At 34.0% G+C, this 12369-nt stretch overlaps 1 protein-coding gene across 2 annotated transcripts in view; it reads right to left on the reverse strand.

Annotated features, from left to right (window-relative positions):
* Positions 1-12369, reverse strand: part of LOC103575219 (LIM/homeobox protein Lhx3) — a 108464-nt gene that overhangs the window by 54315 nt on the left and 41780 nt on the right. The window contains exon 1 of one of the 2 annotated variants that reach the window (XM_014441897.2): positions 10589-11474. The exons of the other annotated variant lie outside the window; for it this stretch is intronic. The gene's annotated coding sequence lies outside the window, so the exon portion shown is untranslated. Of the gene's footprint in view, positions 1-10588; positions 11475-12369 lie in introns of those variants that run through there. 2 annotated transcript variants of the gene reach the window in all.

Consider the following 12369-nt stretch of genomic DNA (forward strand, 5'->3'; position numbering starts at 1 on the left):
ATGTAGCAGCCCGGGCAAAGGGAACTAAACTCATTTCCGAGGCATTAACCAATTACTTTTTGCGAAAGGGTGTCGGTTACCTTCGGCGGCGGTCGCGGTGAAAGAGGGCTCTGTTCTCTCCCTCAGTCCCCTTGCTCTTGTCTACTCTGAGACTATCCTCGTTGATATAACCACTAACCACCCAACTCTCGCTGATGCTTATTCTTCTCTATAGAGATATCTTGGTGTCTTTATCTCACACATATTATCTCTTCAAGCGTTAAGTGATAATTTAAAAAGTATACTTATACAAAGTGTTACAAACACTAGGATAAATTGTATAAATCATGATGATGTATACTTATTAATTAATTAATTAATTAATTAATTAATAATAAAGATTAATTATAGATGAGTGTAATTTATGTGATGATGATAAATTTAATTATAAACAGTCAATATCAATTACTCAGAGCGAGTAGTAGGAGCGTAGCACTAGCAGCAGCATTGATCCAAGTTGACACGAGGTAATTAAACCCTAGTAATAGATATTCCGCGTAGCAATTTCATGGACATTCTAGCTCATATGCACAGACACACGATGACATTCGCAAAGTGCATGGGAGAAGAGAACCAAGCGAGATGAAACCCACGATGATATTAAACGTGACTCGGTCGAACACAAAACCCACACCCTCTTTGTCCGTTATTCACCCTCACTTGGTCTCATCTCCTTTCTATCTTTCTCTTTGTCTCTATCTCTCTCTCGCTCTCGCGCTTCATTTCAATCTCTCTACTATACCACTACATCCACCACTGCTATTCCCGGTGTGTATGCAAACACACATCATTTTGTTAATCTCGGAAGTTGTAGTATAAGAATCCACTTAATGAAAATTTCTGTCAGATCACTGAGTCAAGTTCGCGTGCTCTATACGCCAAACAACTACTATTATCATTATTGCTGTCAAGTGGGTTGTAGAAAAATAATTTCATAGGTTTTAATATAATGCATCACATGTGAGGGTGCCCAGACAATTAATAATCCACCCATTGTCTCTTATATTGTCAATATTTTTTAATATATTAAAAAAGTTTAATATTTTAATATTAAATTTTTTTCCCGTCAAAGATACTAAGATATTACTCTCATTTTATGTTAAATTTAATAAATTAAATATTTAATTAAATTGTTTTAATATTAGTCGAGTGTTACGTCAGATAATTATTGCCCGTAGTAATATGTGCCGTGGACGCAGGACGCACCGTGGGGCGCTGGAGGGAAAGAGCTTTTTGTTTAATGTACAAGAGCCCTAGGCTGTTGTTAATATTACATTTTCAATGTATCTGTATCTATATACGTGTATATATATATGTTCACAGACATTATTAAAGGTGACCCCCGTCTACTCTTTGACTTGACTCTTCTAACCCTTTGCCTTCGGTCTCTGTCTGTCTCTATCTCTGTTTCGGTCTTCTTGCGCCTCCACCACGTTAACTTGTCTTGTAAGTAAAACCAAAGTTCAAGCAAAGACACAATAAGATGGCCTCTGTAATTAATTTCAAGCTCCGGTGATTAAATATTTCCTCGACTTGCTGGCTCTCCACCCAGACTTTATCCTAATTTTTTATTCTTTGTTGTACTGTCATATATATAATTAATTACTGAGCCGTTTAATTATTTTTGAATTCCCTGGGAGGGCAGGAAATTTTTTATGACTGAGAAAAATTTTTTGGTATCGAATTTTCCGATTAAAAAATTCCTGGGGCTTAAAAATTCATTGATTGATTTAAATCTCTTTTTTTTATTTATTGAAATCGTGGATGAGAGAGAAAGTATAAAGAGAGTTGAGTTGAGAGATTTATATATTATGTATGTACCTATGTATTTATATTTAAAGTGCACACTCTTTAAAATCGATAGTAATCGTGCTTTGAGCTTTACTCGAGAACGAACATCCAGCGATTTCTTTTTACGGATAAATATATACTGAAGGAGGAGGTGTGAGAGATGATGAGCAAGAAGTAAAATTGCATCACGTGACCCTTAACACCTCCGTAGATAATTTTCTTCCTTGATTTTACAACGGTACTTTACAACTTTTACAATACACTCATCATTTTATGCTAAGTACTTATGAATATTAAATGCGAAAGTTGAATTTTTTTAAACGTTATTGATCCTGCCAATTAGATAATGGACTATGTTTTTAAATTACACACTATACACTTTATTGAAGCTTTTGATGGGAAAGAAGAGAGACGAAAATAAAATAATTAAGTAATAATAAAAAAAAAAAAAAAAAAAAAAAAAATTTTAAACCACAAAAACTCGGTTTCTTTTTCATCACGCGCACAATCAAATCCTTCTTGGAAGGCCCGGGTAAATCTATTTCGCGCTTAAAGAGCCAGCTGTGACCGTATAGTCGCTTCCACAAGTCACAAAATATTTATTTAAATAAAATAAATAAATGGACATAAACTTTAATAATTTTAAAAAAATTCCCACAATAATTAAAATTCTAAAAAATTAATTTACCGCCTTTTTTTTTTTTTTTTTCATTTTTTTAACAGCAAACTTAGCAATTAAATTTTCAAAGCCCAGTCAGTTAACGACACAAAATAATGAGCTGGTTTTCTTATTAGCGATAAAAAAAGGTCAGCAAATAACTAAATAAAAAAACTAAAACCAGACCACTTGCTCGACGGCCTGTGTGTGAGTGTGAGAGCAACAGAAACAATGTGTTGGCTGTCAATTATAAAAAAATCCCCAACGTGTCTTCACTTTTTTACATAAATTAGAGGGAGTAAAAAATAAATACATAAATGAGAGATGTGTAACTCGTTTACAACTCCGAAGAATCCAACTCAGAGATCGTTAAATGACCTACCCCTCAGCATTTATCTCACTCGGACTCGTTGTTTTAAAAACTAGCGTAGCCACCCCCTCAGGAGATTTACGGCAATACCTTTTTTGCTTCACTTCTTAAGTGCTTTCGCATTATCTCGCTGCAACTAAATACGCTCACTCAGTCTACGCAGGATACCCACCAACGATACATACACTCGCTCTGCCGTATTAACCAGTATATATATATATATATATATATATATATATATATATATAAACTTCACTTTTAAAGTCAGCTGGTTGACGTAATATTAACTGCATCTAACTACATTTACATGAGTGTGCTACAATATATATATGTATATATATGTATATGTATATGTCTCATGTTGAAGCTACGTAATAACAACGTCGACGTTACGAGAACTCATCATCATAATAATCATCGTCTCTCTATAGCCAGTTGATACCTGGGTTGTTAAATAAAAAATAATAAAGAATAATAAGAAAAATAATAACGAGTTATAAGAGGGAGTAAATAAACGAGGGGACTTTTAATTATTTCACATGACGGATACACAGTGTAAGAGGTAATTGCCTCATATTCAATTAATCTCAAGGACCAACAATCGTCTTTCAATTATTATTCTCTGTTGGAATAAATATCTAACAGCTGTAATCTACTACTTACTACGCCTTGTTATTATTTATATTCTATTATTATTATTCATATTTTTTTCCATATCCGCATTAATGAGTCAGCGACTTTGGAGCCGCTTTGTTATAAATATTAATAAATAACATTCATTTTAATTATCGACACAATGGCTGTGATTATAATTTTTTAATTAAAACTGTAATCCAAGTTTGTACTGATATATATTTTTTAAATTTATGTATGTGTGTATAAGTAAATATATAAATACGAGTGGAGGTTTTTCTGTTGATTTAAATGTCAGTAATTTTTGTTGGGGCATCGACAAACATGTCTCGGGTATACGCAATAGCTGAATCGTAATTAGAAATTAGGTAAGGCAAGAAACGCGCGAGGTAAAGAGAGAAACTTTTAATTGGTCTCACCGTATCTTTTTTTGCTGAGCGCAACCGTAATGCGGATATCATCTACCTAGACATAGACACTCATTTATGTGCATATATATATAAATATATATATTTATGTATGTATAAACAACTAATTTTATTCCTGAATTTTTAAAAAATAATTAACTAAAATATATATACACTAATATATACGGTAATAAATATTCAATTATGAAATAAAATAAGTATTTATAGCAGGTCTCTGGAGTGAAGTGACATTGATGTAAATATAATTAACAGTTAAATTTAAATTAAGTATGTACTTTACCAAGATTTAATATATAAAATACCATTGGATTTTCGTATTATATATATTTATATAGGTACCTTGAGTGTATACATCTCGAATGTTTTAAGCAACACAATTGTATATCATGTACATAGAAATTTATATATATATATGTGTATATGTATATATAGAAAGACCAATACAAGTCTCTAGTGGTAGCGACTACTTCACGGCTTTCCATAGAGCACAAGAGCAAGCGAAGGCTCTGCCGGGCTAATTAAAACCGCGGATAGTAATTAATTAAGCAGACGTCAGGAGTGCCTAGAATTCTCTGGCAGACAGGGGCTCTCAAATTCCCACAGTGAAATTCCTACTTCCAATACCCAGCCACGCTTCTCTTCATATATATATATATGTTGAATAAATGTATAAATATATACGTATAGGTATGTATACATGTTTGTGGATATATAACATGACTCTATTATCAAAAAATCGAAACCCATTTCAATATGAGTGATACAGATAAAATTTAAAAAAATATAATAAAATAAAAAAAGTGATAAAGTTGGAGCAATTTGGGGAAGTGATTCGTCGTTGCCGGCTGGAGAGAGCAATTTTTCAATTATCTCTGATCAAATAGTTCATCCAATTATCTAAAAGCCGTGTGACCTCGGGTTGGGTACCTTGGCTGGGTCCAACATCCAGCCAGCTCGTTGTGATTGAGCTTATAGCAATTAATGTTATTGCTTGGAGTAGCACTACATACCCTCCTCGTTTCTCATTCCCTTGTCTATTACTATCCCTCTCTCTCTCGCTCTTTAACTTTCATCCCCGTTTTCTCTATCGCTTAAATACTCGCAGCGGACTTGGAACCACTCAACAAAGCTGGAATGAGTATACAGAGACTTGCATAGACCTGGACTATTGCTCCCTCGTACATGTACTAATTCGAGGGTACACTTGTTCCACAGACCCCAAGTCTACTTTTGATTACAGCACACACACTCGACGACACCCGTAGACCCATATTTTATAATTATTAATCTCTCCATTTAAATTAAATTCTTAATTTCAAATTATACTACAAATAAATCTCGAAATTCATTTATATTTTTTAAAAGCCTTGCGTTAATTGCCTAATTAATCTCACATACCGTCTCCAGTTTTAAATCAAATCCATCCATTTTAGTATCATTTGGTTTCTAAAAACTACTGACTGACCCTCGGCTCAGCTTGTCTTTAAAAATTAAAACAATTTTATGTTAAAAAATAATTTATGGGGATTATAAACAGTGGGAACGTTGAAAACATTTAAATGACGAGGCTAATTACACTAATAGGCCATTGGGGCCGACAAGCAAGTGTCAGGTCTCATTGAAGATCTAGTCATAGAACGTGGCTTGATAATGTACGGTAACGGAACACCTAAGAGCTATCCTGAATATCCTACTTCTCTGTATGTACTAGTATCTGTATTATATATATATACATACAGTCACACATTAAACGATTTACGTATATACATATATTGCATGAGTATATATGTACAAGTAAAACAAGAAGACACGAGCAATTGTACTCGTGTGGGTAAATGTGATATGTATATGACGATCCGCGTGTGTGTAGATGACCAGAGAGGGCAGCTAACGTTTATAATATTAACGTTAATGGACTGCCTTATACCTTATAGAGTAACTCCCACTCAGAGCTGTGAGCTCCCTGACCGGTCGTTCTACCTACTTCCATGTAGTGCAACTTCTACCCCTTTGCTCGATGATAGTCCTCCTATAGAGTCGTTGCTGCAGCACAGTAGTACCCTATCGGACAATATTAATGGATGTATATGCAAGCTAATGCACCAAAGCAGCCAACGAAGTAATAACGGATAGTCATATCGGTGTGCCCCAAGTACCGTCCACACCCGACTACTTTCCGATATACATTTTCTCATCGTACGTGACGCGTAAAAATAATAAGCTGGCTTACGTTTATGCAAGCTCGGTTTTTTTTTTTTTTAAATACCTGCATACATTCTGCGCAAACTGTAAAGTTGCGGAATTAAAAAATATTAAATATTTTTAATTCAAAGTTTTTAAATTAATTATTAGTTAAAGTTCCCGCGTAAGAGTAAGTATAAGAGTATTTCAGCGCGCGGATAAAATTTAATTAATTTTTCTTTTTATTTTAATACTGAGGTCTTTTTGTTGCTGTTGCTGTTGTTGTTGTTGTTGTTATTAATAACGTAAATTAATAATCGGTTTAATTATTACCACTGAATATTCAAGTGGATATATTTTTCATTTCTTTATTATTATTAATTTAAGTTTTTTATTTCTCTTATTTTTTTAGTATTATGAATTGTACGGACGTCGCATGAACGTGAGGAAAACGTGAAGGTATACCAGTACGACGGTATCGCGTCGCTGCAGCTGAAAACGACGTGGCACTTAACTTTTAATTAATATTATATACCTAATTAGCCCGCCGGGTAGAAAGGGAGTGAGAATGGATGAGGGGCGAGAGGCGAGAGGTGAGGACCGCGGGGTGGATAGAAGCTAGATGGAGTATGAGGTTTAAACTAAAGGAGTGAGAGCGGCGGCGGGGCCAAGGTGTGGGTTTAGTGTATTAATTTAATTTTCAATCTCACGGGGTAATTCTTGGCACAACGTTAGTTTTAATCAACCCTCTCCCGTCCGGGTTCACACGGAGGTAGCGCAAGCGGCCGAGTAGTGAGAGGGTTGCTGAGGGTGAGTTGAAATAGGTCGTTCGGAGAGGGCGAGAGACGGATTGAGGGGCTCAAAACGAGCTGCTATAGTCTGCCTGCGCTAAACAGAGACCCGAGGGTAGAGGGTATAACAGAAAGAGAAAGAACCGGGAGAGGAGGAGGAGGAGGGGTGTACCTACACGGCCAATAAAAACTGGTAATAAAAAATACCCCTCAGGGCCTAGTCCTCCTCGTCTCAGACCCTCGCTCGTCTTCCCATTCTGTCTTTCTTTAACTTTCTTTCGCTCAACCTCTAGACATACTCATCCACCTGCTCTGGATTAACTCTTATCAAATATTTACATTTTAATTCGCGAGCTACGCGTGCATATGCTACTAGTCTAGTGTAGGAACTGTAGTGTAGATTGTATAGCAAAGTGTAGTTTGGTACGCGACCTTTTACGACGACGCGACGTCATTTAATTGCAAAATACCCCTCTATCCTTTATTACTACACAGATCGAACAACAACCCAGACCTACTGAGACGTCTCTTTATGTGTAACATCTATAGGTTTGTTTTATATGTCAGACATTAATTTTCCGGCGAGTTGTTAAATTTAATAAGCTTTTTTATTTTTTAAATTTATAGTCTAATATAAAAAATTAAAGTGAGTCGGTCGAGCGTTTTTTTTTCCTTTTCGTATTATGAAGATAAATTATTTTATAAAAGAAGCAACTTTAATTAAACTTATTATTAAAATACTCGATTCATTTTAAAGTTAATACAGCTTTTGTAATTTTAATTTGTTAAATAAATAATTAAAATAATGAACTTTTTGTCATTATAATTATGCGACGTTTTTGAATTTCATAACAAGCTAAGTATCAAAGCAGCTGTAACGGATGACAGTAGGACAATGAAATTGTAACACTAGAACACCTTTCCCTAGAAAATAAAAGCATCAAAGCAGCAGGTTTTCTCAGCATAACAAATTAAACTGGTTAGTAAGCTTTTATAGCAGCTAAACTCGACAATCCGTTACACCTGTGTGTGACACTACAATGAGCTAACTCGAGAAGACAATAGCGTTATATATGATCGTGACAAAAGATTTTTAATTTTTATTATTTGCCTCAGCTGTACATTTAAATAATTCGATTTAAATCCCCGACAAACCTGTAGAGCAAATTTACACTGCAATACGTACATACATTCTTATTTTAATACCATTGATTAGTCAACTGTTGTTCCGTTTATTTTTTACCGACCCCGTCTTCGTACAAGAAATAGCATATGTATGACAATACAAAAGATAAAAGTCGCATATATATGCTGCCAAAAATTTTCAGAGTCGAGTGAACTTCGGAAAAAACGTTTTTCAACCCAAAAAAAAAAAATAATTCTTGTTTAGTCTCCGAAAGCCTCAATTCCTTTGATGTTTTATTTGCCACCTATAAAGTAACTCTACTTTCTGTACTAAAAATTCTTAATGAGAATAATAAGGCCTAAATGCGAATAATTTGTCAATTTTAAAGTATAAACTAAGACTTCAAAATCATCAACTTTGAAAAATTTTAAATAGAAGAGGTAGGGGAGAGAATACGTCGAATGAAATTTTTGAGGCTCAAATGTATGGATAAAATTATTTTTGTATGTTTTGAGTATTTTGAGACTCTAATCCAGATTATGTTATTCCAGTTTAGTCCTCAAAGTGGTAAAATTGGTCGTAACTGCTACTTTGAGGACTAAACAATAGGATAACTTTCCATACTGTTGTCAATTTTTAAATTATAAATCGATCCTCAAAAACCTCATTGAGAACTTTGAGACTTAAAACCAAATTCGTTTTTTGACTTGGGAAAATTTGTACCCCGGATCGGAGTAGATACAGGTTAAAATTAAATCCACTACCCGCCAAAATCACTCTACCAAAAAAAAATCCGTATGCGAGGTGATTTTTTTCAATACTCCAGAACTTTGAGCCGCAGAATCAATTCGAATTGAAATAAAACCCGTATTCACTCCCAGTTTGTGCAGTGTATTATTTTGTCCATATATATATACATATATTAATTTATAAATATAAATAAAAATTAATACTCATTTCCTGTTATTTAAATTGTCATAATGTAATAGAATAAAATAAAAAGTGAACCCGGTGAGCCAAAATGTCAAAATGTTGGTGGCAGTGGGAATATTATTTTAACTTTTTAGCAGTCCGCTACTGGGTAGTGTCTTTGGACCAAGTCCAGGAAATTCTCAGCTCTACTCTTTACTGCTCTTACTACACCGGATATATATCTGTTGTATACAGCTGATCATTATCAAAAAATAAGACAGCTTATAATCGTGTTGCACTAAACTACACAAACACTATTACCACTTTATATAAATTTATTATCATTACTAGCCTTACTGCATCTAAAACTTTATTCAAAGTTAATAAAGCTAATTATGTACGCTTGACAAAATCTTCAAAAGACGTAATCACGTTTTTTTTTTTAACTATTTCACTAATTTGATAGGATACATACGTACACAGTCTGTGCACTAATGACCATTTCTACTTGACGCAACGGAGTTTAAAATTTTAATAGTCTATTTACAAATACACGTGACACATTTAATTGAATACTAAAATCGCTCGGGTGTATATTTATAACTATTATAAATTGGAAATGATCATGACGCTGACGGTGATTTTAAATACAAAAAAAAAGAGAGATCAATTTATTTTCTATACTTTGTAGTATCAATTCAATGCTTTGAATAAATTGTCCGTGTACTTACGAACACGACTTCTGAATAATTTATTTTGAAAATGGGTCAGGTCACCGAAAATCGTATTTTTGGTCAGACAGGTAAATTTGAAAAATGATTAATATAAATTTAAATGGTAATTATTTGAATTTTTCGAGTGTGTGTTTTATGTAGATGAGTGTAAGGTGAGTCTGATATATAAGAAAAATATTGTTCGAGTCGTGCAACTCGATAAGAGCCTAATTACGTGACTGATGCTATCGGCACGTGACTCGATATGGAGCTAAACTAATTGGCCGAGCGATACGTTGCTCGGCAGGGATTTTTTGAGCCGATGTAATGCAAATTAAACAAAGTGGACGGAGTTTAAAATAAAATAATAATGATAATAATAACAATAATGTATATATGTAATATTGTTATGTAGTTAATAAACGAATAAGAAATTTTGATGACGCTTGTAAATGGTACATTTTGATATTTACGATTATTCTAAGCCAACGATTCGTGTTTCTTGGCAACAAGCCAGTCTAGATTATGTCTACTACATAAGTGTACAAAATAAATAAACGCTTAAGAAATATTGAGCTTAATTTAAACTCTTTCACTGCCGGTTCTGATTAATTCAAGTGATAAAAATTGATCAAGAAAATAGGAGTGATAAGGGAGATAAATGATAATAATGGTGATAAAAAAATAGCTGATAGTCTGAGAGTAATAGGATAGAGCACGTGGCGGAGGTGAAGCGCCTGCGTGCTGAGTCTGCTATCAAATAGAAATTTCTTGCCGTGTACGGAACGCTAGTGTTTACGCGCATTCAGTCGTTCGGCCGACGAGCCGCACGTCGAATCGTCTACATGTCTACTGAATTAAAACAATATCTTTTTTATTAAAAAATTACGGCTGCAAACCAATTGACCCTAAATTTATTAATTTTATTAAAACAAAGCCAACTCACCTTGACGCACAACATGCGTAGGCTGTTATCTATTGCATGAAAAATAAAATAAAATAATTCACAATGTTTCAATGATCAATTAATATATCACTGGCACAACCTAACCGTCTGTTTAGGATTCCACAATTATTTTTTTCACTTACTGGCACATACCAGCTTACTCTACTAATTAATTTTTTTTTTATCACGACAGATCACTCTGCGCCACTAGTTAAGATAAATTACTAATGATAATTTAGAACAATTATTATTTTTTTAATTAAAAAACAATTACACAAATCGCGTCGTCAAATTATTTTTCCTCCGAGTTTTAATTAATGTCGCTCACAAAAACAGGCTAATTGCTTTTGATGACATTAATATTTATTATTTTGTTTTTTTCATCACTCGAATCGATTATCCATTACGACAATAAGCATTAATTAAATACGATTGCGATACCTACATATATAAATTGATATTAATTACACTGACGTTTGTACGATGGGGTGATGTGCGTAACTACTTAATCGCAAGTAGATTCGTCCGTCGGTGATCAGACACTAAAAATGTTACTACTTATTCTGATCTTTGTGATAAAACTTTCGTATCACCTATCACATTTATTCGATACTCACACATTCGTGCAATTAACTCCCATTAATAGTATCGCGATTATTGTTTGTCGGTTTTCTTCCAATCGAATTAAATTTTTATCAATAGTCTACACAATAATTCGCTGAAGGTGTTGCTTTTACTATTAGGATCGACAGAGATTGTGACTGCGAGTAAATTTGAAAAACTACAAAATAAATCACAAAATGAAACTTTTTCCAGATAAGAGATAAAAACACGCGAGACGCGAATTGCGTGGTGGATATAGCTTAGACTTCGGATGTGCTCGGTACGGCGGTAGACGAGCGAGTGCGGCCGGTGGAGCTACCCCCACCTCGCCGGTGGGTTCGCGAGTCAGTGGGGCTATCCGCGACGTGTGGAGAGAACGAGGGGTGGCAAGAGATTCCAGTGGTGGGGAATCAGCACACTGTAGTCGAAAGAGAGGGGCACACATGTTATTATGGAGGGACGGAGGGGTATTTTAGAGGTGGGGCATCACCATCAACATTTTCTATCTCCCTCATTTCACTTCCCCGTTGGTTCTCATCCTATCTTTCCTACTGCTGTGTATATGTATATAAATATACTTGTAGATGTATGAGTTTCCCTTACTCACAACCCCACCGTTTTACTTTGCGAGTGAAACATTTCGCGGGTTTCGCGGGGGATGGTCGCCGCCGCCGACGGGTTCTAACAGTGGGGGAAGACAACAGTATTCCGTTAATTGAACGACTCGCGTGCTAGCGGGAGAGAAAAGAGAGAGAGAGAGAAAGAGAGAGCTGCCAAGACGAGAACGGAGATAAAATGAAAAGTAGAGGTGGAGATTACTTGAAATAATTACTTATCTTAGTTATTTTGTACTTATATACGATGAAATTATATTATTATTATTATTATTTTATTTTTTATTAACAAAGTCGCTGAAAATTTAATTTAATTTATAATTAATATTTTTTTTAATTATATAAGTAAATACAGACAATGAATTATAAATGTTTAATTATTATTTTAATTTAAATGAACTTTAATTAATTAGTAAAAAAAAAATACCGCGTAGAATACCCTTTTTTTATTTTTTTCATTTTATTTTAGTTATTTATTTAAGTTTAATATATATTTTAATTATTTAGTTGTGCATTAAAAATTTAATTAAAAAATAATTATTTACGCGTAACATTATTCCTCTT

The sequence above is a fragment of the Microplitis demolitor genome, chromosome 3, assembly GCF_026212275.2.
Source record: "Microplitis demolitor isolate Queensland-Clemson2020A chromosome 3, iyMicDemo2.1a, whole genome shotgun sequence".
Classification (NCBI taxonomy): Eukaryota; Metazoa; Arthropoda; class Insecta; order Hymenoptera; family Braconidae; genus Microplitis; species Microplitis demolitor.